General features: G+C 43.2%; 1 long non-coding RNA gene across 1 annotated transcript in view; it reads right to left on the reverse strand.

Annotated features, from left to right (window-relative positions):
• Nucleotides 1-551: 551 nt before the first annotated feature.
• LOC120406794 overlaps nucleotides 552-27,906 on the reverse strand; it is an 84,693-nt gene continuing 57,338 nt past the window's right edge. Inside the window, exon 3 of the long non-coding RNA XR_005599588.1 lies at nucleotides 552-753. This is a non-coding gene — a long non-coding RNA (uncharacterized LOC120406794). The remainder of the gene's footprint in view (nucleotides 754-27,906) is intronic.

Raw genomic sequence — 27,906 nt, forward strand, 5'->3', positions numbered from 1 at the left:
CACCACTGGATTGCACTACACTCTCCCTCTGAAGTGCCTGCGTATAAGCGATGAGTGAAATTACATTAGTAAGGTAAAGCTTGCACAACATTTCAGGCTCTTTCCAGGTGAAAGACAATAAAAGAGTATGATTATCATTTTTTCTATATTAACAGAGGAAGATGCCTTGATACAATTGACAATCGTCTGATGGATGATCAGTTCTCTTTCTCTTGATGTCATGTCAGTGCTATAAATATTTCTTTCTGTGTTATTATTTGAAAGGAAGACACGTTAAATTTACTTCCCTTTAACATACATTTCAGTATGAGATGTCTTGCTCATTGAGCTTATTAGCATGGGAAAAGCACCAGAGATCATATTGTCATCAAAGATCTTTTCATTTCTTGGAAAGCTGGAGTTCAATTTGGTGACAATGATCCTGGATCCTGTTCACACTAGTACATCAGACTGGATATTCCCCAGCAGCTTTGTTTCAGTTAAAAAGGGAGGCTTTTAATGAACTAAGTACAAAAATGAACAATACAATCAGTATAATGACACTTGTGCTGTTTATTTTAATGTTAAAATCAACATATTTTATATAACCTCCTCAGTTCTCGAAATGCCGCATATTTTGTATCAAGTATGCAGAACTGCACTGCTTTGGCGAATCGGGGCCGGATCCTTTGCTGGTGTCAGCATGGCTTCAAGATGTCTTTAGAAGAGTAACATCTGGTGACACTCGCTGAGGATCTAGCCCTAGGAGGAGACCTGTTAGAGGATAATTTAGAGAGAAAACTCTTGGAGTTGATGCAGGTTCTAAGACATATTTTAGGCCTCTAGCAATTTGATTAATCTCTCCTGCTGTAATAACTCTATTCTACCAAACAAAATGAAAATGGTAATCCTGGGGATAAACAAGCAGCCAACTTATTCAAGCTTGGACTTAGAGGTTCGTACATATGTGTTTTCACAGGGAATCGTGAACTTCCTGTCCCTGGAAAGCAGGTTGGGGATCTGTCAGCCAGAGTGAACAAAGAGGGTGGAAAGGCCAGATATAAAAAAATAAGTAAACAAGAAGGGGACCTAAAAGCAGGTCATACATTGAAAAGCTATTGAATAGCCTGCCCCACCTCATGGCCTCTCTAGCATTTCTGTACAGTCCAGCACAGGGAGTGAACCATAGAAGGCTCTTCTGTATCTGCTGCATGTATTGGCAAAGCCCCACATGTGTGAGCACAAACTGAATCAGCATGTGCAAATGGCCTATGTACACATAATAATGGCAAGCAGAACGTGGCACTAATTACCTGACTTACATGTTAACAAGCCACTGGCCCGATCCTCCGAGGTGCAGGATGTCAGTGGTGGGTCAGGGCACAGGTGCCCATAGCAGGTGCACACACTTTTGTTCAGCTCACCCATTACCCATATCTTTGAAAATGTGTCCTTGTGTGGTAGCGTACAGGGCCTGATCCAATGCCTGTTGAAACCAATAGGACTCGTTCCACTGACTTCAGGGAGAAACTGATCAGCTCCATATACAGCACGGGGTAGGCAACCTATGGCACGTGTGCCGAAGGCGGCACACGAGCTGATTTTCAGTGGGACTCACACTGCCCGGGTCCTGGCCACCGGTCCGGGGGTGCTCTGCATTTTAATTTAATTTTAAATGAAGCTTCGTAAACATTTTAAAAATCTTATTTACTTTACATACAACAATAGTTTAGTTATATATTATAGACTTATAGAAAGAGACCTTCTAAAAAGGATAAAATGTATTACTGGCACGCAAAACCTTCAATTACAGTGAATAAATGAAGACTCGGCACAGCACTTCTGAAAGGTTGCCGACCCCGACATAGAGGGTATGTGAGTCAGTGCAGGTAAAAAGAAAAACTCACCTACTCCTTTGCCCCAAATTAAAATGATGCATTTTGGAGGTAGAAAAAAGTTCAGTTAACGTTTATCTTTATTGCTGTATTTCTCTGCCCTCCCAGTTTCTGACTGGCTATGGCAGCTACTGTGATAACTGCTGTTCTTGTGATGCCCAGTCCAACAAGAGCAGACGTGGGAGGTTAGGATAGTTCAATTAAGCTTTGAATTAGCTTCCAAACTTTTGATTGCTCATCTAAGCCGAACTTGTGACGTCTGCCTGTTGCTGATCGGACCAAATCCCGCAGTCCTTCCTCAGCATGTAGTCAGCAAAACTCCCATTGTTGTGCTTGAATCCACGTAACTCCCTAGCCAGGGTATGTTATGTGTTGGTTTCTGTGTCTAATCCAGAGAATATTGGTCAGTAAACACCATCTGCGTGTGAGCCTAGCTCTTTTGCTCAAGCTGTAGTAACTTATGCTTTTAGCTCTGGAGGTCTCTTGTTTAATCCATTACATAAGGTCTGAGTCAGCATTGCAGGCTTTCACCTGTCCTTAGTACAAATGCACAGTTATGCCTGGGAGCATTTTCCTGCACCAGGTCCCATTCATTTGAATGGTTTTCGATGCAGGAGCAATGATGGTTTACTCACAGGAGACACTGTTTGCAGGATTGAGCTCATTAACCAGCACAGGGCCTGGCAGTCAAAAAGCACAATTTGTTTTGTAAAGAGTAGCTGTATCAGCGTGTTGTTATTTCTCCTTGAAGTGGTAATACAACTGGCCAGGTGTAGGATAGTATGGAGTGTTTACATCTTAAGTAGCTGCGATAGCCACCACTGGGGAAAGATACTGGACTATAAAGATACATGCAGCTAGAGATGGGCCCAAACTGCTAAATTCAGATCAATGCATTTACACCTGCTTTAGTGATGTGTACAGCCTGTGTGTGATAACCTGTTAACTGCTGGATTGTAGAAGTGTATTTAGTATATTAGGAGCAGCAAAGAAACCTGTGGCACCTTATAGACTAACAGATGTTTTGTAGCATGAGCTTTCGTGGGTGAACATTAGTATATTAGGATGGGTCTTTCAAAAGTACCTAAGAAAAAGTGCAAGTCCCATTGAAAATCAATAGGATTTATGTTCTTAAATCTCTGGTGTGCTTTTAACAATCTCCTTAAGTTTCAGAAACTTCAGGGGGAAAAAAAGTTTGAAGAAAAACATCCAGTCCTGTGCTCCAGTTTTTTATTTCCCCGAATCCCTAACTCTTCTACCATCAAGTGATGTGATCTTTTCCCAGCACAGTTAGCTCCTTTCATCTGGTCAGGGTCTCCTGTGTTACATGAGATTCCATTCTCCTGCTAAAGCACTTCAGGGAAACTTACTGGAAAACACTATTCTGGAGTGTAAAATCCAGGAACAAAACATGTGGAAAATGACTGTCCTTGTATAAAGATAAACTTTGGCCTTGGTAAATCATGTCACAATCAATGCTAGTTTGGAGTAGATCTCTATCTGCCTGGCACTGACTGTTTGCACCAGCCGAGTCACTAAGCTAGAATATGCAGAGAGATTCCAGTTTTCAGGGTCATCCTTCCCACCTATTGTCATTATTCAAGAATCATTTTTAAGAAATAAACCCTGAAACCCCCCTCCCCCCAATAAGTGGTAAAGATCCTTTCAAGGGACTTTAATGGAGCTCCCACCATCCTGGTCATGCTGCCTGTATCGATTTTGGTTCCTTTTTTACCAGGTTTTAATTCTTGCTCTGACATGGCAGCATTGCAGTAAATGGCTCTCTGTGTGTATGGTTGCTGCCAGGATGGAAATGTGGGATGTGCTATTCAGCTGATGTAAATCGGTGTAACTCTGACTTTAATGGAGCGTGCCGATTTACACCCGGCCAGGGTTTAACGGCCCATGGGATGCAAACAATACATGGCACTATTTAAGTAAGGCTTTCATATTGGGTGCATCACAATGACCTAGTCCAATCAACTCAGATTGTTTATTTAACTATCTGGAAAAAGAAGTATTTTCTCTTTGAACAAATACTTTCGGTGAAATTCTGGCCACGTTGAAGTCAATGGCAAAACTCCCATGGGCAGTTCAGTGGGGACAAGATTTCACCCTAAGCATCTACGTAACCCTTGAGTTTTTCAGAGACAGATTTGGTAATTGTTTAGTAATTATTTCTTCAAATTTTGAGGAATAAATTTGTCATCGTATATAAGCTGCTTCCCTCCAAAAGAAAAATAATAATAGTACAATGGGTGTTAGTGTGTACAGGACGTAACTTAGATTTATGTAGTGTTGATAATAATACCAGTACTTCTCAGCTATGGATCTCAAAGCACGTTACAAATATTAATGAATTAGGCATCACAGGGTCCCATGTAGGTTATGTTAGCCTAATTTATAGATGGGAACACTGATGCATAGAAAGGTTAAATGATTTGCCAAAATTTATACAGGAAATGGTTGGCCAAGTAAAACGGAATCCAAACTTCCTGAGATCCTACCCTGCTCTGTAACTTCTGCCTATTCTTTTCTTCTACGTGTAGTTATATGCACATAAACATGCGCAGTGAAAACAAGAACCACACTGTAATAACTCCCTAGCTATTCGAGCTGGTCAAGAACTTTTTGACAAAATGTTATTTTCCTTGGGAAAAAAAGCTGATTCATTGGAACAGAAACTGTGACTCTTGCAAAAATGTAGAAAAAAGTGTCATAATTGTCAAAATGTGTTGTTCTGACATTTCTGAAATGAAAAATTCCAAGTTTCCAATTCAAAACTGTTTCAGTATGTGAGCGAATTAGATTTTATAAAGTTGAAGAATAATGGTTGAAATCAAAATAAAATGTTTCTAAATTAAAAAAAAAAACATTTTCAGTTTTTAAAAAATTTCTAGATTTTGACTTTTTGTCTGGATTTCAAACAGGAAAAAATGTCAAACTCAAAAATATTCAAGGGACAGGAAATCTGCTTCCCACTCGCCCCTACTGGCTACCTAGGTCTCCTCAGTTGTCACATACCATGTGGCCTATGCCACATACCATTGCTAATTCAAATTTTCATGGCAATACCAGGGAAAGAAATTAATTCCTCTGCTCAAAATGCATGAATCTGCCACATGAACCAAAGAAGATTTTCCATTTGCCACTTTTAGTATAAAGTTTAACATACACACTGGCTTGATTTCATAAATCCAAACATGTATGGCATGAAACTAGATCTATTCTAAAAACATTACAAATACAAATTCAATTCTAATTGGATTAGTGTGATTTATTTGTACGGTAGTGTTGAGCGAGAATATGTGATGGGGAATGTTGCTGTGAGGTTTGTCTTGCCACTCGAGATGAACTTGATCTACAATGTTTGGATCTAAGAATGAACTTTCCCAGAGTTTGGGACTGTTGGTGTCCAAGGCATGGGAGGCGGAAGGGGGACACTTGGTTCAAAATGAACATTAACATCAGCTTTGTAAAAAGAGTCTATCACATGGAAAGTTAATGGGCTTGGTTCTCCTCTTAGGTCCACTGGTGCAATTCAGCAAAGGGAGAGTGTAAGTGAGATCAGGATCCAGACCATTAGATACTAATTGTTTTTTTAGTTTTACTCCATAAGCTGCTCTGCTGTTAATGCCTGACAGAGGACTCCCTTAGGAAAGCCCACTGCAGCAGAGTCATCTGCATCACAGAGGAGGCAATACGTTATTGCTAGAGGCTGTGAGCCTGATCCTTCATTGCCTGCCCTTTCTGTAATCTCTTACACCAGTCAAGGCACTTCGATTCTGATTGGGTAGCACATCACACTAACCGTGCTCACTTTGTTCCCATGTAACTGACTACCCAAGCTGCGGGGCAATGGAATATCAGGCCCTGTCTCTTCTCCAGCAGCCAGCAGGTATTCATGGCAATTCTTCAGACTGGTTCCTGAGAAGTCACACTTATTTCTATTGACATAGGATCAAGTCACCACCAGTTTGGTATATTTAGAAATGACTGTCTTGTCTTACTTTAGGCCGCTTTCCCTGTCTTTACCTTACCATGTTCAAGTGTGCAGCTTATTAATTTAAAAGACACACACTGATGGTGCACAGCACAGCTGCTTACTCAAGCTATCCTCATTTGCAGCCACGGGACATTTCATCCATCATGTCAGCACCAGATAGCAATGAGGAGAAATTATTCTTGAGGTATCATTTGTTTTGGCTGAGCGTATGTTTGTTTAAATGTTAATATATCGGCTTGTACTTTATTCCAGGCTGTTTTGTCATCTCACTAAAACCACCTCCACTATGTTTCATTTCAAGGATCTTCATAGACTCTAGGGAAAGGCAAGCCCATTTTGTCTAATTTTTAACCCATTTGAATGCATGAGTTCAAGTGTCAGACCCAAGCCTGGTTTTTTTACTGAATGATATTTTTTTTAACAATTTCCTGCCCAAAATAATTGGCATTTCTCAGTTGGAGCTAATCATTAGGCTTCCATTCTGCAGTTATACATTAAGATACTTACCACAAAATCTTACACATTAACTACTAACTGTAGTTAGATTGCAGTTTCACTGTATATTAAAAAATAACTGCCCTGTAATTAGATTCTCCTGAGTGCACAATATACAAGGTTTTATTTTATTTTATTTTATTTTATTTTATTTTACGCAATCTGTCTGAATGCTAATTGCCTTTTCCACTGTTTCCCAAACTTGGGACGCTGCTTGTGTAGGGAAAGCCCCTGGCGGGCCAGGCTGGTTTGTTTACCTGCCCCGTCCGATCGCGGCTCCCACTGGCCGAGGTTCGCAGGAAGCGGTGCAGGCCGAGGGACGTACTGGCCACTGCTTCCAGCAGCTCCCATTGGCCTGGAGCAGCGAACCGCGGCCGCCGGCCAGTGGGAGGTGCGATCAGCCGGACCTGCGGACGGGGCAGGTAAACAAACCAGCCCGGCCCACCAGAGGCTTTCCCTACACAAGCGGCGTCCCAAGTTTGGGAAAAACTGGCCTATTCTATTCAATTCTGGTTCTTAGGCAGGTTGCTGCAGTGCTTACAAATTTACAAGCACAGGAAGGAGCTAATATTAAAAAAAGAAATCTATGGTTGAAATTTTCAAAGCTGTCTTGGGGATCTGGACACCAAAACTGGATAGATGCCACTGAACAGGGCAGCCAGATCCTTTCCAAATCTCAGCCTGTAATTTTTAGAGAGCACAGCAATGGGGCCCATTAAGGAGCTTGTTACATCCCCTGATTTTCTGTCCCAGACACAGCCTTGGCACATATTAGAACAGGTCTAATAGGGCCAGTTTCCAGCTGATGTACCTGAGAGAAGCCTAAGAGACTGACTGTCTGCTTAGCATAACCAGAGTGCTATGTACTCCAGCCACACCTTCCCCTAGCCCGGTGTTTCCCAAACTTGGGACACCGCTTGTGTAGGGAAAGCCCTTGGCGGGCTGGGCCGGTTTGTTTACCTGCTGCGTCCGCAGGTCCAGCCAATCGCAGCTCCCACATTAGTAAAAATGTTTGATTTTCAAACACCCAACATTTTCACAAAACCCTAAAATTTTACTGAATTTTTTTTTAGTTTCTAGTTTTCATTAAAAACCAGAAAATGTTCAACCAAGTGGAAATTATTTTGGTTGAAATTTAATTGAGAAAATGTTTTTCCAAAAAAAAGTTCAATCAGTTTAATAACTATAAATTTGATAGTTGGTCATGTTCAACTTTATGGGTTTGGAAATTGTGCTAACCAATTGCAAGCCCGAATGGATATTTTTGTTTGAATTATCTTTGTTGTGTCTGAAACAGTGTTACTGAATTCTCACTTTTTTTTACATGTAGATTCATGTTTCAATGGAAGCATCACACTTTGTTGCTTTCTCTTTTGTTCTACTACAGCCAGAGGTCAGGACCGGAAGGGAAACCCTATTGCATGTTATATAGATATGTGTAGGTATCGAAAGATCAAATCGGTCAGACTAATGGCATAATAATAATAATAATACCTAGCTGTTATCATCAGTAGATCTCAAAGCACTTTACAAAGGAAGTCCCCATTATCCCCAATTTTCAGATGGGGAAACTGAGGCACAGAGCAGTGGCGTGACTTGCCAAAGGTCACCTAGCAGGCCAGTGGCACAGCCAAGAATAGTGCTCAGGTTTGCTGAGGGCTTGTTTGCACAGGCACATCTAGGAAAGTTAATCTGAATTAACTAAAGATATGAACTCCAAAGTGAATTAAACTAAACCAAATTAAGACCACTGAAATTCTGAATAAGACCATCCACACAGGGATTTGATCTGGATTAACCAATCCACTTCAAATTCACACCTTTAGTTAATTTGGATTAATTTTTCTGAGTTCCCTGTATAGACAAGCCCTGAATCCCAGTCCACTTTACTTTCCACTGGCCACACTGCCTCCCCTCCCATCTAAGGCATCTCCTGCAGTGTATCAGTAATGCAGTCCAGCAGGGAGATGTCTGTATCTGGTACCCAGATGTTTGATCTGGGTAGTGAGCCAATAGCTGGATTTTGAGACTGTAGGTGTGGGAGTGGGAGGTGGGTTTTAGGGTGAGAAATAATCTGCAGCTGTTTCTGTGACAGGCCAAACGGGTCCAGTGAAAATCCAAACTCATTTGAACAGTCTGCATTCTAGCCACCAAATCAAACTCAATGACTCACCTAACCATGACCTAGTAATTTATGCAAAGAAGAGTTCATTGCATGAGATATAGCAGGGATGCTATAGTATTGCTCACATGTGGGCTAAACCAACGAGTATGACTCAATTGCTGTTGCACAGATGGATCCTTCTGTGACATGTATAGCTAGTCTGCATTTTGACTACTGTATTTCCTCAAATATCCAAGAGGTTGCCAAAGCCCTACTTTTTTTTCCCATATAGAACTTTTTACTCACCTTGGACATAGGAGGCCAGGAGGTGTTAGCAGAAGAGGGCCCAGAGGAAGAGAATGCAGCTACTGTATTGTCTGATCAGTGTTAAGATGTTGTGTCAAACATCTAAAATAACTGTCCTAGCCTCTGTCTTGGGGAGACTGGTTGTATTAGCAGAGGGACATGATGGTAGATACGAGTCTTTTGAATCAGGACTTGAAATGGGGGTGAAGATCAGTTGAGCCATTACTCCTTTGCTTCTGGTAGACTTGTCTCCAATGAGAGGCTGCAACCCAGATTCTACCAGCTTGCATTGGCAGAACCCAAGCAATGAATCTAGCCCACTTATTTATTTGGCATCTTGCTTTAAAACCGAAAAAAAATCCTATCCACTGCCATCACTAGAAGCTCTGCTTTACTTTTTCCTTTGGGGTGGATGGCACAGAAAGGAAGGGATTCACAGGAGTATCACTCTGTGCTCCATGAAAGCCCCTCTGATTTTCCCAAGAACACTGTTTATAGTGACTTCCAGGGGGGTCTGCATTTGGTCTGCACTTATCTTCTCTAGGAGGGTATATCTACACTACACAGTTCTTTCAGAGGCAGAACCAGGTTTACAATGGCGCCAATGGTGCCGTGGCGCTGGTCCCACAGTCAGAAGAGGCCCTGGTGCCCAGACCATGGTCTCACTCCCCCGTGCTCGGCCCTGAGGCCCTGCCCACCTCTTGTTCTTCTCTGCCTTCTCCCCCTGCTTGCTACTCTCCGCCACCTGAGACAAGCCCTGAGTCCCAGTCCACTGTTCTTTCCACTAGGTCACACTGACTCTCCTTCCATCTCCTGCAGTGAGTGAAGACACGTCTGAAGGGTGTGGGTACATACACAAGTACGTACCCTAGTTGTCTCTCTACTTAGCCAAGCCAGGCCTCCCTGTCTATACTGCTATTTTCAGCCATGTAATGTCCACTACCTCCACTTTGCTAGAGCCTGTGATGGGTTCGGTCACAGAGATCCCCTTGGGACTGTCACTTGATATACTGAAATTACCTCTGAGCCCATTTTCCCTGCCAGCTTGGGACTTCCAGAACCCTGCCTTGTTGAGCCAGACACACTAGCCTGCTGCAACACAGACTCAGGGTCTGGTCCTCGCCCCTAAAGCTGCAGACTTAACTGAAAACAGCTCAGCAGGTTACCTGTCTCCAGCACCCAGACACCCAGTCCTCAATAGGATCCAAACCCCAAATAAATCCATTTTACGGTGTATAAAGCTTATATAGGATAATTTATAAATTGTTCACCCTCTATAACACAGATAGAGAGATATGCACAGCTGTTTGCTCCCCCAGGTATTAATCACCTACTCTGGGTTTATCAATAATCAAAAGTGATTTTAAGTACAAAAAGTAGGATTTAAGTGGTTTCAAGTAATAACAGACAGAACAAAGTAAGTCACCAAGCAAAATAAAGCAAAACATGCAAGTCTAAGCCTAATACATTAAGAAACTGAATACAGGTAAACCTCATTCTCAGAGATGTTCCAATAAGCTTCTTTCACAGATTAGACCCCTTCCTAGTCTGGGCCCAATCCTTTCCCCAGTACTGTCCTTGTTAGTTCCAGCAGACATCTCAGGTAGTAACTAGGGGATTTCTCATGACTGGCAGCCCCCTTTGTCCTGCTCCACCCCCTTTTATAGCTTTGGCACAAGGCAGGAATCTTTTGTCTCTCTGGGTCCCCACCCCTCCTTCTAAATGGAAAAGTACCAGATTTAAGATGGATTTCATTATCAGGTGACATAGTCACATGTCACTGTAAGACCCCTAGTCTCCATTCTTCCCGGGTTGGCCCACAGGTACACAGGAAGGCGTGCAGGTAATAAACCATTCTGACCAATTGTTCTAGTGAATAGGAGCCATCAAGATTCTAAGCCACCATTAATGGCCCACACTTTGCATAATTACAATAGGACCTCAGAGTTATACTTCATATTTCTAGCTTCAGATACAAAAATGATACAGACATACGAATAGGAGGAATATATTCAGTAGGTCATAACCTTTGTTATGATAACTTACAAGAGACCTTTTGCGTAATGCATATTCCAGTTACATCATAGTCATAAGCATATTTCCATTAAACAAATGGAGTGCGACGTCACAGATCCTTTCTCCTCCGCACAGAAAGATTCCAGCATCAGGGAAAGACTCTGGAAGGGGGAGGCAGAAGGGTAAGTGAAAGACTCCAGCAGTGGGGAGCTGCTAGGGTGACCAGGTGTCCCAATTTTATAGGGACACTCCTGATTTGGGGGGCTTTTTCTTATATAGGCACCTATTACCTCCAACACCACCTGTCCCGATTTTTCACACTTGCCATCCTAGGAGATGCTGAACCTTTCCCTGCTGCCTCCTCTCTGCCAAAGCCTTTCACTGACACATGTAGCTACCCATCACAGCGTGGACACAGCCTGCTTTTCACTGTATTTGTCCAGAATATGGTTTCATAATAACTGCACCTGTGCTACAGTTTAGTGGTGAGAAGAATAAAAAAACACATTGGAAACAATTCATTGATGGATATAAATGGAACCCTGGATTTCCTGTTTAAAAACAAATGTTATCATTTATTTTTTTACAAGTCTCTATATTCTACTTTTACTCCAAAACAACTTTTGTATGAGAAGCCTTTACTGTGGAATAAATCCATATTGACTTGCCTCTGAATGTATGCCAGGATGCAGGATGCCTTCCCCTGGCTTTCCTCCAAGCCCCCCCAAAAGCCCAATAAATCTGTGACTATTTCCCGTCTGATGCCTCAGAGGATATAGAGTTACTTCACAACTACTCAAGCCTGAAGGCCTCCGCACCGCTGATAGGGAGCCAAGATCAGAATGGAGATGCTGAAATTGGGATGAGGAAAAAAAAACAAGATTCTAGAAAGGAAGAAAGTGTAGAGAAAAAGCAAGTCCCTTTAGGAATTTACAGCAGGATGATTTATCATCCATGATAGCGCTGTGTAAAAAACAATTCTTTCTGTCTGCCTTTTTAGGCTGTAAAAACAGTAGCAACTGTCATATGGTTCCATTCATGTCAAGTCATTAACAAAAGCACTTGACACAAAGTCATGGGCCAATACAATTTAGTCTCATCATTGTATAGTCAGCAGTTCCCTTCTTTTCCTGTAAAGGAATAAATAATGCTGCAGCCTAAATTTTTTATAGTTCCATTAAAAAAAAGAGAGAACATTACATTCCTTGCGTTGCTGTTTTACAGGAAGATCCATGTCACATTAAGTTCCGTCTTTGGCATATGTTTCATTGAGCATTCCATTCCTGCAGGCTTTGAAGTGGAATTTCACATGAGCGTACAAACTCGGGCTAAGAGAAGAAGCAAACGGTATCAGTTGCTGCCCATTTTTAAAATGTGAAAGAAAAATACCGTATGTCTTGAAGAATGACATTGTTGAAACTTATTTTTAAGCAGGAAAAATGCAAACTAACGTGTTTGGTGAATATTTCATTTGTAATCTCTGAAGAAGTGAATGAAGGAGTATCAGAGTGGTTGTGTGTCAATAAATGCAATGCAAGGTCAAATGTTAAAAACCTTGCACTGCAGTCAGATGCGGTTTAAGATTTATTGGGGTCCTGGGCACAAAGAACATTGGGCCCCCCACACTCCTCCTCGACACAAGGCCTTGTCCCCCCCTTCTCCCTTCCCCAGGCCAGGCCAAGCCAGCAAGCCAGGCAGTGGTAAGAGCTGCCCAGGCAGCCCTGGGCTGCTGTGAGGAGCCCTGCACCATCTACCTGCCCTGGGCTGTGCGCCCTGGGGGGCAGGGACATGGGCCAGGGGCTGCTTTCGAGCACCCTGGCCTCCTGCCCAGGGCAGATGGAGGGTCCAGGGCTCCCCAGAGTAGCCCGGGCTCCCTGGGTGACTCTCACCACAGTGTAGGGTGACCATATGTCCCATTTTGGCTCGGACAGTCCCCTTTTTAAGCCCTGCCCTGGATGTCCTGACTTTTTTGGCAAAACTGGGCATTTGTCCCATTTGCTCTTGCTAGGGGGGTGAGCGGTGGCTCTAGGGCCAGTCCCACATGGCAGGGCTCCAGCCAGCCCCATGCAAGGGAAGGGGGGCGGCCTCAGACACCATGGCTCAGGCCAGCTCCACATGGGGGGGAGAGGAGAGGGTGAGCAGCTTGGGCCAATTTCACGTGCGGGGGGAAGGGATATGGTCTCCCTACCACAGCCCAGCTCTGCTTCTCGCCTGGCCAGGGGGCAGGGCCTCGGGAAGAGGAGGAGGAGCAGGCATGGGGCCACATTCCGGTGACAGTACCCCCCCCCCCGCACTTCTTCACAGGTTTCAGCGCTCATCCAGGGGCCCACAACTGGCCAGGGCCCCTTGGCATTGGCCATGGGTTTTCATAGATTCATAGACTCTAGGACCGGAATAGACCTCGAGAGGTCATCGAGTCCAGTTCCCTGCCCTCATGGCAGGACCAAATACTGTCTAGACCATCCCTGATAGACATTTATCTAACCTACTCTTAAATATCTCCAGAGATGGAGATTCCACAACCTCCCTAGGCAATTTATTCCAATGTTTAACCACCCTGACAGTTAGGAACTTTTTCCTAATGTCCAACCTAAACCTCCCTTGCTGCAGTTTAAGCCCATTGCTTCTTGTTCTATCCTTAGAGGCTAAGGGGAACAAGTTTTCTCCCTCCTCCTGATGACACCCTTTTAGATACTTGAAAACTGCTATCATGTCCCCTCTCAGTCTTCTCTTTTCCAAACTAAACAAACTCAATTCTTCCAGCCTTCATTCATAGCTCATGTTCTCTAGACTTTTAATCATTCTTGTTGCTCTTCTCTGGACCCTCTCCAGTTTCTCCACATCTTTCTTGAAATGCGGTGCCCAGAACTGGACACAATACTCCAGTTGAGATCTCACCAGCGCAGAGTAGAGCGGAAGAATGACTTCTCGTGTCTTGCTCACAACACACCTGTTAATGCATCCCAGAATCACATTTGCTTTTTTTTACAACAGCATCACACTGTTGACTCATATTTAGCTTGTGGTCCACTATAACCCCTAGATCCCTTTCTGCCGTACTCCTTCCTAGCCAGTCTCTTCCCATTCTGTATGTGTGAAACTGATTGTTCCTTCCTAAGTGGAGCACTTTGCATTTGTCTTTATTAAACTTCATCCAGTTTACCTCAGACCATTTCTCCAATTTGTCCGGATCATTTTGAATTATGACCCTATCCTCCAAAGCAGTTGCAATCCCTCCCAGTTTGGTATCATCTGCAAACTTAATAAGCGTACTTTCTATGCCAATATCTAAGTCGTTGATGAAGATATTGAACAGAGCCAGTCCCAAAACAGACCCCTGCAGAACCCCACTTGTTATACCTTTCCAGCAGGATTGGGAACCATTAATAACTACTCTCTGAGTATGGTTATCCAGCCAGTTATGCACCCACCTTATAGTAGCCCCATCTAAATTGTATTTGCCTAGTTTATCGATAAGAATATCATGCGAGACCGTATCAAATGCCTTACTAAAGTCTAGGTATACCACATCCACCGCTTCTCCCTTATCCACAAGACTCGTTATCCTATCAAAGAAAGCTGTCAGATTGATTTGACACAATTTGTTCTTTACAAATCCATGCTGACTATTCCCTATCACCTTACCACTTTCCAAGTGTTTGCAGATGATTTCCTTAATTACTTGCTCCATTATCTTCCCTGGCACAGAAGTTAAACTAACTGGTCTGTAGTTTCCTGGGTTGATTTTATTTCCCTTTTTATAGATAGGCACTATATTTGCCCTTTTCCAGTCTTCTGGAATCTCTCCCGTCTGCATGGGATTGGTGGGTGCAGTGGCTGTATGTTTAACACTTTCCAACACTTTAACACTTTCTAACACTTTCCAAAAACAGGGATGGAAATGATGACCCCCATTGGAGTCAATGGCAAAACTTCCTCTGACTTCAGTGGGGCCAGGATTTCACCCCAAACTCAGCATCAGTCCTATTTCTGCATGTTATATACCCTGTGTCTGCAATATATGCACACTGCAGTAGATTAACTTTTGCATACAGAACATTTTCTGCTTTTGTGCAGTATGCTAGTCGAGCTCACGCATATTGAGTTGAGCCATATCAGCAAGAGGTAGTTAAAAACAATAGTCAAAATTTTCAAAAGCGAGCAGTGATTTTGGATATCTCAATTATTGGGTACCCAGCATGGTCCATCTTAAAGAGGCCTGATTTTCAGAAAGTGCTGAGCACCTACTTTTTGATGACCAGACATCTCAAGTTGGGCACCCAAAAATTGAGGCCTCTAAAATCACTGCTCACTTTTGAAAATCTTGTCCTATGGGTGTTAGTTCTCTTAGCCCCTAGAGCAGGAATTCAGGTAGTAGGTCTGTAAATAATAAAATACTTTGCACTCCCACAGCACCCAGCCCTGAAAGGACTTCAGTGTCCTTATAATCAACATTTATATTGTGGTACTATAGGGCTGAGAGGTCTCAACCAGAGTGGTGCTCCACTGTGCACACTGATCATCTGTGCAGATGTCCCTGGCTTCCTAGGGGATTGACCCTATAGCTTTTTTTTTTTATGGGGAATGAACTCTACAGCCTCCAATAGAACGAAGGTGTGTGTGGGTGGGGTGGGGAAATCTCTAGGAGAAGATCCTTGCTGAAATTTTACCCCTGTTCCCTGTATAAGAATAGGATTTACAGACATACCACTGTAGCTTCCAGATCCCTCTCCCTGCTTGTGAATGCTTCTAGCATTAAGGAAGCTAAACAATTAGAAAATGTGTTTTTCTCACAGCATGGACACCTTGTTCCAAGTATTTCTTCAAGGACATGGGTAAACACAGGAAAAGACGTCCCAGCAGGAGCAAAGTGCTTGCGGGGACAGTATGGTCTAATTGCAATTCCGAGTTATCAGTGGGCTACAGAGTAAGATGATGTAGATAAACATTTTCTTTATTTAAACAACCAGCACATCTCAGTTCAGAGAACAATGGAATCATGGTTGGCTTGCAGAACATGTTGAACTTTTCTTTATTTGGTCATGCAAATAAAGACAAGAAGAATTCAGATAACATTGTTGACGTACAGAGAGGGCAGAGTTGTTTGGGTCTGATTCTTCTCTCACTGTGGAGTAAGTCACTGGAGTTAAATGGGGTTACAAGAAAAAAGTTGTGGAAGTGAGAGTAGAGTTAGACCTAATCTTTGCCAGCTTATAGGTGATTTTTATTTCTCATTTTATACATCTAGAAGGCTCTCAGATACTCCAGTGCTGGGGGCCATACAAATAGATACATAGGTGGCTACTTTCTCAACCCAAGTACAGGACTCACTCCCACTTTTTATTTTCAGGGATTGATCAGATCATTGTATGGAATTCTGAAATATTTCAAATGTGGAAAAATACTATGCCCCCATTTTACAGATGGGTAAACTGCTGCACAAGCAGGTGAAGTGACTTGCTTGAGGTCACATGCAAATCACTGGAAGAAGCTGGGGGAGAACTGAGACTTCCTGTCTGAGTTTGCTGCTCAGACAACCATACTAGACCATACCTATGATTCAGTTCCTACACATAGGAGAGAAAAACTTTACCCTTACAGCTGATCAGGATAACCCCTGAAACATAAGGGGCCAGATTCTCCATTGTGCTGCACCTTCTATATTCATTTACACCAGTGTAAAGTGGATGTAAAATGCTACTACATCAAAACAATAGCCATTAATGCCCCCTTTGCACTGGTGTAAAAGACTGCACAAGATGTAGCGCAAATAGCAATTTGGCCCAGGTTTTCATTGCCTGTATTTTATTTAGCAAAGCCCCTAGATATATTTTATTTGTGGCCATAAAATAATTCAGGCCTTTAAAAAAATAATCCAGCCACAGTACCAACCTAGGGATGTTCTCTGGCTGTACGTTCCACAGGTTGCCATTATGTTGCATTCCATTTTGTTGTCTCTAAAGTTACTGATTTGGGATGTGCAACACGATGGAACAGTAAGAATGCAGTTAATATATGAACCTGGAGATAGGGGTCATTATCTAACTATTGCAAGTGTATATGGATTACACACACACATGGCAATAACATCTACAATCTATGAAGATATTACATAGATGAGAAAATATTGTATTGGGGTCACCAAATGAAATTAATAGGCAGCAGGTTTAAAACAAATAAAAGGAAGTTCTTCTTCACTCAGCGCACAGTCAACTTGTGGAATTCCTTACCTGAGGAGGTTGTGAAGGCTAGAACTATAACAATGTTTAAAAGGGGACTGGATAAATTCATGGTGGCTAAGTCCATAAATGGCTATTAGCCAGGATGGGTAAGAATGGTGTCCCTAGCCTCTGTTCGTCAGAGGATGGAGATGGATGGCAGGAGAGAGATCACTTGATCATTGCCTGTTAGGTTCACTCCCTCGGGGGCACCTGGCATTGGCCACTGTCGGTAGACAGATACTGGGCTGGATGGACCTTTGGTCTGACCCGGTACGGCCTTTTTTATGTTCTTATGTTTCCCATTATTATGTATTTTTGTTCTGTGGAATTTACTTTAAGCTGATCTCTAGCTGAAGCAAAACCGCTGCCACCAGTTAAATATCTTCAAGTAGATATGTTGTCTTTGTTTCCCACTTGACCAGGGAACTTCTGTATCTCCAGCAGTGCGCCAGCCACTAAATATGCCCCTGCAATGTATAGATGGAGTTCAGTATATACTGACTAAGATTTTCAGAGCTGCCTATGGGTTTTAGACAATTTTAAGTTTGTTGAGACTACCAATTAGTGTGGCGTTCGTGGATGTGAACACATTCCCACCAAGAATTTGGGCATAATACACCAGTTTATTTCATAGATGCCATCAAATAGCCATCATATGGAAACAACTCTAATTCAATACTGATCTGGTCTGGATTTGGACCAGTGAACACAAGATGAAAGGTTCAATATTACATTACCAGTCCCAAGATCCGTGCACTCCAATGAGCTAAATAGAAATCTGTTGGAAGCACATGCAATAATATTATTTTGGCTAAATTACCGCATTCACAGCAAATTATAGGGTGTCTATTGGGAAAATATCTCCTCCAGATCTTGCCTTGTTTTTTTCAATATTGTTTATGTTCCTAACATTTTCCCCTTCTGGCAAAACCTCGATGTTTTTTGGGATGACAGTCTCTGACTCCACAGAACACCATTTAGTGGTTGAACCAAGGCTGTAATTATCCAGCACTGGCTCAGATTTCTATACAGCACCGTGGTATCAAACTTGTGGTGCATTCTAGTACGCAGTTCTGGGCTCTGCAAATGCAAAGTGATGCAGAAAAACTGGAGTGAATTTATAGAAGAGTGACTAATAAGATTAAGGTCCAAATGTTTAAAAGCAGCTTCTAATTTTGAGTGCCCCCATTTTGGGGTGCCTAACTTGACACACCGAAGCTAAACTGGTCAGCAGTGAGTCTGCTGCACAGCTCTGTTGCATGGGATTGATTCTCTGTAGCTGCAGAACTGGAGAACACTGGGATTTCCCAAAGTACTCAGAATCAGCCCCTAGGTGCTGGAACTAGGGGTGCTGCTGGCTTGAAGTGGGGTCCATCATAAACAGGGGTTACAGTTTGGTTCAATGACTCTCAGACAGGGGCGGCTCTAGGATTTCCGCCGCCCCAAGCAGGGCGGCACACCGCGGGGGGCGCTCTAGCGGTCGCCGGTCCCGCAGCTCCGGTGGATCTCCTGCAGACGTGCCTGTGGAGGGTCCGCTGATCCCGCAGCTCTGGTGGACCTCCCGCAGGCATGCCTGCAGATGCTCCACCAGAGCCGCGGGACCAGCGGACCCTCCGCAGGCACGTCTGCGGGAGGTCCACTGGAACCGCCTGCCGCCCTCCCGCGGGACGCCACCCCAAGCGCATGCTTGGCGCGTTGGGGTCTGGAGCTGGCCCTGCTCTCAGAGCCCCCACTATACAAATTGTTCCCACACCCTTGATTTAGCCTATCACAGCTCCCACCGAAGCCAATGGTAAAATTCCCATGACTTCAGTGGGAGCAGAGTTAGGCCACCACTATCTAACTAGATATGTGTGGGCCCCTCATCACTATAGTATCTGACCTCCTCCCCTCATAACACCCTGGTCAGGCAGGGAAATATCCCCATTCACCCGCAGGCACATGGTGATTTAGTCATTTGCCACAGAAAGTCTGTTTCTGAGCTGGGAATTGAACCCAGGTGACAGATCAATGCTCTGTCCACTAGGTCTTCTGACTCTGAGGTTAAGACTGAGCGTTCTTGGAAACCCCACCCACAGGACTGGGCCAATGCTAAGGAAGGGGTTTTCCCTAGGAAAATGTAATGGGTATGATTCTGGGCTGTAGAACTTGCAGCCCAGGTAGATGAGGCTACAGTGCCTTTACACCCCCTTTGCACTCTCCCACTCCTTGGCTGCTCAGGGCTGGAGAGTTTAATGTAGAGAATCCCGAGGGCCTGCCTAAGTTACAGCAGCCTCTCTGGGCTGCCCAGTGGGCTCCAGCACTGCCCATGATCTCTGTAGTTCAGTGTGCTGCATCCTTGGCTCAGACATCCCTCCTGCCCCTAGCACACCCCTTATGCTACGGTGTGAGTTGAGTAGTTCCAGGATGGGACAATTGGGCAATCTCTCTCTGGGTGCTTTTATGGCCCCCATGACTGTAGTATCTGAGCACTTCACAGTCTTTAATGTATTTATCCTCTCAAAACCCCTGTGAGGTAGAGAAGTGCTATTATTCCTGTTTTACAGATGGGGAACTGAGACATAGAAAGACTAAGTGACTTACCCAAGGCCATAAAGAAAACCTGTGGCAAAGCAGGGATTTGGTCTCCCAAGTCTCTCTGTAGAGGCACGGCACTATTCCTGGCCTCTATGGATATGTCGACACTGCAATTAGACACCTGCAGCTGGCCTGTGCCAGCTGACTCAGGCTCACAAGGCTCAGACTGAGGGGCTATTTAATTGAAGTGAAGAAGTTGGGGCTCAGGCTGTAGCCTGAGTTCTGGGACCTCCGGGAAACCAGAGCTAGGGCTTCAGACTGAGCCCACACGTCAACATCAGAGTTAAACAGCCCATTAGCCCAAGGCCCACGAGCCCAAATCTGTTGTCATGGGCCACCCCCAGCTCTCTAATTGCCATGTAGACATACCCTATAAAGGGCTTCTTTGGAATTTGAACTCAGGACTATGCACACCTAAGGTAGGCTCATATAAGCCAGGGGTTTTGAAAGATGGGGGAAAGTCACAACCTTGAAAAGATTTCCCAACCCACTGAAGAAGCTAATCAGACTAATAGGGAGATTTCTATCTGATACATCTGAGGTTTCTCTGGAGCACCGATTGCCAGAGTATCTATCCCCTGTGGCCTTAATTATCTGTTACAATTGATTTAGATTTGATTTCTAATCTAAGTAATTTGCCGTGTGGTGTTTGAGTGGGTTCGGCCTCCTCTTCGCTACAGCTTCAGAATTGTTATCAGAATGAGAGACTCAACGATGGGCACACGAGAAACAAGAGAAACAACTCAAGCTAATCACACGTTCCTCCATCAATACTCCTATTAGCCAGCAAAACAATCAGACGTTCACTGCACTATAACGAAGGACATGGAGCCAATACAAGATGTCAGCACCGTCATTACTCATTGATCCTTTGTGAGGAACCCTGGACTAGGTAAGATGATCAGCGAGTAGTCATCAGTGTGGCGTTTCCCACAGCATGCTAGCTGGGTGACACCTTTGATAATGAGTAACGCTGGTGCCCAGTGGGGTGCATATCTATGTATAAGGTTCTCAACCCCTTTCCTTTTCCATACTTCAATACCCCATTAATCTTGGGGCACACTTCGTCTCATAGGCTAACCTATTGGTTCCTCTTATAACAGTTAATTGACCTAGATGCTAATAGCAACTTGCTATTTAGATTTCTGCTTACACACATTTCTTAAGAATTCCCCAAAATTTTAGTAAGCGTCATTAACAGCATCTTGCTGTATTAACCGTTACATTGTGGTATTACATTTCCTAAACATCAGCAAATTGCAAACTTCTTCACTGTAATATGACAGAGGGCCACTTATCAGTTAGCTGCTCATGTCAATAGGCCTTGAAATGTTTGGCTAAGCTAAATATGTCACAGCCCTGAGGCCTGTATGCCTTCTGTTACAGCCTTAATCAATACTTATATCTTACCATTGGCTACACCCCCTAACATGTATACAGAAAGGGAATTAAGAACATTGGTGCAAAAGCAGAAAGAGAGACTTGAACACAAGCAAAACACTTCAGGTATGGGAGACTGGATGGATAGAATATTGGTGCCTGCAATTTCTTATGTTATGTGCCAATGACACCCCATTGAGAGACTGCTCCTTTTGTTTCTTTTCTCTGCACCAGTGACTCTGAATGCTGCTAGTACAGTTATCTAATATCTTAAAATGTGTACTCACTGTTAATGATCATAACTGCATTTCTCAATAGGTGACAATAAAAACAATAATCCTTTGAACAAGAGAACATGTAATCAAAGCCATGAAGAAATCATTCTATGTCACACATGTTTTGGGTTATTAAAAAAGGTTACAAATCTGGTTATCAATAGATTTATCTTGGGGCACACTGAAGTGACAAGTGAAGCTATCAGAAAAGTTTAAAGACAGACAGTTCAGCTTTGAAATATATGAGAAATGAGGGAAATTTCACTTATCCCAGGGAATTTGTGAGGCATTAAATTCCTACCAAAGACAGGGATTTTTGCATTAACCTTCAGGTCAGACCAATGTTGCACAATCATCACTATTTAATTAAGAAAATTAATGTTTTGAAACCTTAAATATTTGCAAACTCATCCAGTATAATGTCTTTCATTGATTACTATTTATATAGGGGAAGATTTTCAAAACCAAAACCATCACACACCAGCTCTTATTTTCCCCAGCTTGGTGAGACAATCTAGTCACTTCATTCAGAAGCTTAAATGGGAGTGGAGTTTTTCCAACACTCTGGCTCCAACTATGGGTGCTGTGTGCTTTTGAAAATCTGTCACTGGTGTGCAATATGGGTTAGACACTTCACAGACAAGTAGAAAGATAATGGGCCTAATTCTGAACTCAGTTACATAGGGGCAGTAGGAATTGGGAGCTGTGTAACTGAGGCTAAGAACACTTTGCTGGTACAGTTATACTGATATACTATACTTGCAAAGCAATACTAGTGTGACTGTAGCTATACCAGCGAAACTGCACTTTTAATGGTATAGCTTATTCCTCCCAACTCCCCAAGTGAAGCACAATTTTGCCAGTATAATTACATCTATACTAGGTAGGGTCTTGTGCTGGCACAGCTATATCAGACATAGGGAGAGGGATAGCTCAATGGTTTGAGCATTGGCCTGCTAAACCCAGGGTTGTGAGGTCAGTCCTTGAGGGGGCCATTTGGGGATTGGTCCTGCTTTGAGCAGGGGGTTGGACTAGATGATCTCTTGAGGTCCCTTCCAACCATAATAATCTATGATTCTATGACACGGATCACACCTCATCACACTCCTGATCAATACAGCTATGCTGGCAGAACGAAGTCTCTAGTGTAGACCTGGCCTGAGAGAACAATCAGGCCCAAGGTCCCAGCATCAAATAATTTACAATCTAAATAGATTAGATTTGTAGTCTGTGGATCTGTGACATGGATGATTATGCAGGAAAGGAATGGAGAATAGTAGCAAAATGGGGTTATAGTAGTACTGGCGTTATGAGGAGTTGGAGGCAATGTTGCCTGTTGGATACAGCCCTGTTGCAGGGCTCAGGAGACCTGGGTTCTCATCTCACTGCTGCCACTGGATTGCTGAGGGACCCTGAGCAAGTCACTTCACTTGCCCGTGCATCAGTTTCCCTGTCTGTATAAGGAGATAGTGATACTAAGCTCTTTTGTAATGCACTTTGAGATCTACTAATGGAAATGCTAGATAGGAGCTAGTTATTATGATTATATCTAATGAGAATATAGGCCTGTGTTGAGTCAGATACAGGTTTTATTGTGATGGGAGCACTATTCACAACTGTGGAAGCCAGCTGAGGTAGTCAGATCATCCCGGACAAGAGCTGACAAAGCTTTTTATGTCACACCACACCAGCATGTGTTCTGTATATATTACATATGGAATGGGGCGGGGAAACTAGTTCAGGAATGTTTTAAAAATAATTATTTCTTGTATTCCTCTGCCTGTAAAGCCAAATCCCTTTGTTACCAGGAGTCCAACTACACAGATAAATTAATATTCATAAATGTAAAATTCCTTCATAGATGTCCTAATGTAGATATTTTTAGGCATAAAAATGTCACAGTTTTACGGTCAGTTATCTCAGAGCTAACACTTGTGTCCCAATGGGCAGCTGGAGATAAGAATCTCCTCTTTCCCAATGGTGTTCTCATTACTAGCACTGCAAGGTCATGAGATTGCAGCAGATGTAACCCTGTGAGGTTGTTTGTGAGCCGTGCTGGTGTTCCTCTGAAAAGCTGCTGGGGTTTGCAGCAGACTCAGGAAAATACAGAACCACTTGCAACAGTGACTTCAGGACAGAAGCTGTCACCAAAGCCTTCTGCTTGGAAAGCAGCATTTCAGGAATAGGCATGTAATCGTGATGGTGAACAGGTGTGTGCGTGTGCATGTGTGCTCACACATATATGAGTACCACTGCCTGCTAATGATACAGAAAGTCAGACTCTCACCTGTGTTTATGACTATAAAATTAACTGGGAGGTTGGTTCACAATACATATATTGCTTTTGAATAGGGATTGTAACAGTCCATCAGAGCAGTGATCTGGCTAGTCCACTATCCCATCTCGGACAGTGGCCTATACCGGAGGATTCAAAGAATAGTGCAAGACACCCCCTGGAGCATGTTTATGGAATAATTTGCTCTGAGAGGAAGTTTCTTCCTAGTCAAAAAGGGGATGTCTTCCCTGGAACTGATTGAGCTAACATCAGAAGTGAAAAATAGAAGTGTAGCTGTGGTGGCATAAGCAGTGGGACAGCGTAGCTGTCCTGACTACATACCTATGAACTCAGATGGGATTGTATTCAAGGTAACTAGCTCCTTCTGATGCTTGTGCCACCGCAGCTAAACTCCATTTTTAACATGCCAGCTCATTCAGAGGTAGCACAGGTATGTCTCCTTGAGCTGGCATTTACACCTTCCAGCTCTGGGGTAGACATACCCATGGTGACTGATTTATGCCCTGAAACACAAGTATTTTACTTATTATTGTTTTTTAATCCCAGCTAACATAAATAAGAACATAAGAACGGCCATACTGGGTCAGACCAATGGTCCAGTTTCCTGTCTTCCAACAGCAGCCAATGGCAGATGCTTCAGAAGGAATGAACAGAACAGGTAATCATCAAGTGTTCCATCCCCTGTTGTCTAGTCTCAGCTTCTGGCAGTTGGAGGTTTAGGGAAAACAGGAGCATGATGTTGCATCCCTGAACATCTTGGCTAACAGCCATTGATAGACACGTCCTCCAACTGATGGACCTATCCTCCAACTATCTATTCTAACTATGGCTGCTCTCACCTAAATGGTACATCATGATGACAAGACAAGTACAACTAGGAGATTTTCCTTTAGCTCCTGTGGTAGAGAATGTGTCTTGGGAAGAGAAGGACCTAAGTCCTATCACCAGCTACGGTCACTTGTGAAGTCCCAGGTATCCATGAAATGCAGAACAGCTGTGGGCTGTGACACCATGGACAACCATGCACTAATTACACTTTTCCTCTGCATGTCTGTAAACCAAAATACTTGAGATGGTGTTTTTTCTGAAAAATCTTAAGAAGTTAGTTTAACAGTTCCTATTATTTGTGAAGCATTAGATCAATTGAATAGATTTTTAGGGTCCAGGGTGAAAACCTGGCCTCATTAAAATCAGTCATAAAACTCCCATTGATTTCAGTGGGCGACAGGGGCAGGATTTCACTTCAGGTGTTGCCAACTAGATGATGGATCCCAATTCCCCAGGTTTCTAAAGGACAGGATTCTCCTGTCCTTTCATGTTTCTATAAGGTTTCACTTGTAGGTGAGTGCATCCTTTATAACAAGATAGGTATAGGTATACACACATGTATATACATACAATGTATATAAAATCATGGTATATAAAGGGGGCACCACCTTCTCAGCTTTCAAATCCCTCTTGAAGACTCACTGTACCCTGATCTGTTCTATTCAGACTCTTTTATTCTGACTGTCACCTTGATATCTGAGAGCCTATCAGTCATGCAATGAGCTCAGTGTGAGCACACCCCTCCTTGGAGCTCTACTGACTCCAACAGAGCACCCAGGCTTGCTTGCACAGAGCTTGGCTGCAGGATCGTCACCATAATTATTCATTTTTTCTTATCCTCTGTTCTTCTCCTATAAAGTGGGGATGATTACACTTCTTTAGCCCACAGGGAGTAGTAAAGATCCATTCACTTGTGTGTCTGAGGTACACCAATAATACAGCGATGGAGTCTTATTAGTACCTTGAAACATTAATAATTGCAAGGCTGAAGATACAAAAATGCAAGGCAATCTGGGAGAGCATACAAACCTAATTAAAAGACTTTGTATTTTCAAATCATCGAAGTGTTGTTAAGATTTGCCTGATCCTCACTTTGGTCCCTTTCCTTTTATATTGTGCACCTTTCCCTACACTGTGTCTTTCAGCTCCTGGGACTCAGAGACTGTGCCTTCCTCTATCTTTGTACAGCACCTAGCACACTGTGGGTGCCACCAGAAACAATAAATAATATTAATATTAGCTAGCATTTGGAGGGAGGGAGAGGGAAAGCCAAGCTGAGGCCATTCAATATTTTAAAATTAACTAAAGATCATGTGCTACCACTCATAGCAGATTAGTACTTTACTCCCATGAGTAATCCTATTGAAATCAGTGGTGTTATTTATGGAGTAAGGTTCTAGTCAGTGCAAACGTGGCAGAACCTGGTCCTAAATCAATCAAGAATAAAGTTGACAATACATAGTCTAAAAATAAATTACAATGTTCCTGGCAGTGATCAGTATGTAAAAATATATTAGCTACAATGTTCTCCTTTGCATTCATTTCTCTTCACGTGGGTTGAAATTCTTGGGCATAAAATAATATTGACAAACCATACCAAACCAATAATATATGATGAGATCCATGTGTAAACAACCCTGAAAAATTATACTAGTGACCTCTCGCTGAGGATTTCCAGTGCATTTGTCTTCTTCACATAACGGCATGGAGAATCTCAGTCAATACTAGTCTTGCAACAGTAGGGAAGTCTTCCGCTGTATTTTGAAAATGAATCTCTCAAAGTCATCTTAACCTATGAAATGTTTACAGGTTGTCTGCTACTTAGCAAAACATAAGCAGTTCCAGGGAGTAATTTGTAAAATTCACCCAAATAGATTTTTTTCATTGACATCCCTCTCTCAATGGCAGCCATTTTACCTCTCGGCTGGGACTGCAGCTCAGCCATCAAAGTGCCTTTTGTGCTGCCCTCCGAAACAGTTTATTCTTCTCTGGCAAACAACATCATTTAGCGCAAGCTGGAGGAGCTGAATGGACTCAAGCTAAGAGAACCAGATGTATTTGAATCATCTGTCAAAATTAGAGGCCAACACTTGATCTATGGCAAAGTAATGAAAAGAGTCACTCATACATTAATAGGACTGAGTTGTAGGAGCACTGCAAATCATTGAGGGGGATATTGTATGGAATGTGTCAATGTTACTGATATCCAGGGGCCTATTACCAAAGCCTGCACTGATGAAAGACTTTATGTGTGAGTTCAGCAACGAGCCAACAAAGTCCTGTTCATTGCAAGCAAACAAAAACAACATCTGAAAAGACTGCACAGCGTTAAAACAACAATCTCGAGTTACACATTTTGCTATCACTGGAGCAAGACACTGGGCTTGACAGGATTTTTAAAAAACATTTTCTCATGTTTACACAAACTTTGCAGTTTACCTAAAAGCGTGTGCGAGCCAAATGATGACTCATACTCCTCTATGGCATCTAATCCCCCTTCCTGTGTTATTATTTGTTATTTGTATTATAATAGCATCTAGAGGCCCCACCACTGACAGGGGTCCCACTGTACAAACACATAGTGAGAGATAGTCCCCCCCGGTGTGGACTTACAGTCTAAACAGAGAAGACAGACAAAGGATGGGAGGCAAAAGAGAGACACAGAAGGGAAGTGATTTAACCAAGATCACCCAGGAGTTTAGTGGAATAAAACCCAGGTCTCCTGAGGCCCAGGCCAATGTCCTCCCCACTGTCTCTATATCGAATTACATGGGTGCATGTGTGTCTGTAGAGATTAACATCACTCTATAATTAAAGTTTGAAAATCCTCTTTGTGAATAGAATGAAAATACGTAGTGCCAGATCCTCAGCTGGTGCAAATCAGTGTAGCACTACTGGCTTTTACTGATGTGAATCCTCTATCAAAATGGGGAGCCCATCTACACCAGCTGAGAATCTGGCCCTCTCTTTCTAACAAGTGATTTATATACGGTATAATGAAAGAACTTGGATGTCATTTAAGTGTTTTTGCACCCCACCTTTTGTTCTGGGAATGTGATTTGTTTCAGTTTTGTAATTAAGTTTGGCCCTTTCAGTAACAGGAACTATTCCAACAGTTGCAAATCATAATACATAATACACACAGGGGCGGCTCCAGGCACCAGCACGCCAAGTGCGTGCCTGGGGTGGCAAGCCACGGAGGGCGCTCTGCCGGTCACCGCAAGGGCGGCAGGCAGGTTGCCTTCGGCGGCGTGCCTGCGGAGGGTCCGCTGGTCCCGTGGTTTCGGCGGACCTCCCACAGGCTGCCGCCGAATCCGCGGGACCGGGGACCTCCCACAGGCAAGCCGCCGAAGGCAGCCTGCCTGCCGTGCTTGGGGCGGCAAAATACCTAGAGCCGCCTCTGAATACACAGATACATTTGTGTGTGTCTATCTAGATCTATGTTTAGAAAAAAGTATATACTTACCCTCGCTATATATGTGATCTGTCCATTGACTTCATAGAGCGTTTGTGTAAGCTACACAGTAC

Source organism: Mauremys reevesii, linkage group 5 (genome assembly GCF_016161935.1).
Source record: "Mauremys reevesii isolate NIE-2019 linkage group 5, ASM1616193v1, whole genome shotgun sequence".
Taxonomy (NCBI): Eukaryota; Metazoa; Chordata; order Testudines; family Geoemydidae; genus Mauremys; species Mauremys reevesii.